Source organism: Lathyrus oleraceus, chromosome 5 (genome assembly GCF_024323335.1).
Source record: "Lathyrus oleraceus cultivar Zhongwan6 chromosome 5, CAAS_Psat_ZW6_1.0, whole genome shotgun sequence".
NCBI lineage: Eukaryota > Viridiplantae > Streptophyta > Magnoliopsida > Fabales > Fabaceae > Lathyrus > Lathyrus oleraceus.
Genome location: NC_066583.1, coordinates 558,796,817 through 558,798,843, shown reverse-complemented (window position 1 = coordinate 558,798,843; position 2,027 = coordinate 558,796,817). Strand labels below are relative to the sequence as shown.

At 37.1% G+C, this 2,027-nt stretch overlaps 1 non-coding gene across 1 annotated transcript; it reads right to left on the bottom strand.

Annotated features, from left to right (window-relative positions):
- Nucleotides 1–1,602: 1,602 nt before the first annotated feature.
- Nucleotides 1,603–1,709, bottom strand: LOC127088535 (small nucleolar RNA R71). Its single transcript, XR_007790367.1, has one exon. It is a non-coding gene; the product is annotated as a small nucleolar RNA R71 (small nucleolar RNA).
- Between the last annotated feature and the right edge of the window lie 318 nt (nt 1,710–2,027).

The following is a 2,027-nucleotide window of genomic DNA, read 5'->3' as shown; positions in this document are numbered from 1 at the left end:
ATTCTTATTAATTATTCAGGTTCTTTAATTTATTGTTTTAATTTATATATGCCCTGCATTACTGTTTATTTATATTGTTTGCCTGACATGGTTTTATTTAAGCATGATAATTGTTCAGACCTGTTTAGCATGTCCGGCTAATCAATTTAGATATCGGTATGTAAAGTAAGCGGAATAAGGAATCAAAACTAAGTTGGTTTAATTTTATTTAAAATTAAAGTCACTCTTTTTATGGTCTCAATTTACAGAGTTAATACCAAGGTTTTTGTACGAAAGTAAAAGACATAAAGAAGTTAAAATCAATAGAACGACGGTTTGAGTTTTTAACTGGACAATGTAAATTGGACATTAATTCTAAATCAAGGCGAAAGCAATTTTTAGAGTTAATTAAATTCTAATCTTTTTCAAAAAGTATTTTTAAAGGTTAAATGTGAGGACGAGAGTTAAGCATTTAAGTTTAATTATATAATCTAAGTCAATAGAGCGAGAGTTTGAGACGAGGGTGTTTAAACGGTTATTATTTTAATGAAAAGAGTTTCCATAGATTCTGTTGTTTTCAAAAAGTGATTTTGGACTTAACTAATAAGTGACAGCTACGTTAATATAAAGTCATAGTCTACTCAACAGAGCGAGAGTTTGAGATAAGACTTTTAATCAATAGTGTCTACCGAAAAGATTTATTTTAAAAAACCAAGAAACCAACGAAGATTTGATTCCCTAATTGCGACGAACTACATACCGATATCCGCTTAATTGATATTTAAATTAGATCCAATTTTAGTTTTACTTTTCCCCCTAATCATCAAAGTATCATCCGCCTTAGCTTTACGAAGTAACCTTAGAAAAACGGTATATCGATTCATAAGTCCCTGTGGGATCGATATCTTTTAAAACTACGCAATAGAACTGTGCACTTGCAGTTAGTACCCCAATAGACTTATAAAGTCGCGATCAGGTTTTTGGCGCCGTTGCCGGGGACTTTTATTTAGTCGATATCGTAACCCTTCTGTTACGCTGTAGAGACTAAGGCATTTTTATTTCTTTCTTTCGTTGATTTGTATGCCACACACTCGCTCACAAGGCGAGCCGTTTTACTTACGAATCAACGACATTGAACTATATCTCCGAGTCTTACGACGAATTCGAGAATATCGTGCTGCAAACAATCTCCCTCCTATCGAAGTGCCCGACCTCAAAAATCTTCTTCCTTCGCCGATACCCGAGATGGCAGAACCAACTCGTGCTCTTCGAGATTACGCCGCTCCATCGCAAGATGAGCCGCATTCGAGTATTTCTCCACCCGCAATCGAAGCAAACAACTTTGAACTTAAACCTTCACTGTTACAAGCAGTGCAACAGAATCAATTCTCTGGAAATCCTACCAAGGATCCAAACCTTCATTTATCCGTATTTGTCCAATACGCTGATACTGTTAAAGCTAATGGTGTCACTTCATAGGCGATTCGACTTCGTCTTTTTCCCTTCTCGTTAAGAGATAAAGCTAGAAGATGGCTTCAGTCCCTTCCTTCCAACTCGGTCACCACATGGAATGAGTTGAAGAAAGTCTTTCTTGCCCGATATTTTCCTCCAAGCAAAACAGTTATGTTGAGAGCCCAGATAAATGGATTTAAACAGAAAGATAACGAGTTTCTTTTCGAAGCATGGGAAAGATACAAAGACATGATGAGACTTTGTCCACACCATGGTTTAGAGGACTGGTTAGTAATTTATACCTTCTATAATGGTCTCTTATATAACACAAGGTTAACAATAGACGCCGCCGCAGGTGGTGCGCTTATGGATAAACCTTATGCCGATGCTTATCAACTTATCGAGAGCATGGCCCAAAACCATTATCAGTGGGGAAGCGACCGAACAATGGTAGAGAAACCTTAAACGAAAAGTGGCATGTACGAGATAAGTAGCCTTGATCATGTTAATGCAAAAGTGGATGCTCTGGCCCAGAAAATTGAAAGTTTAAATGTATCACCTCCAGCCACCGTGGTTGCCGCAACTCAAAATTGCGA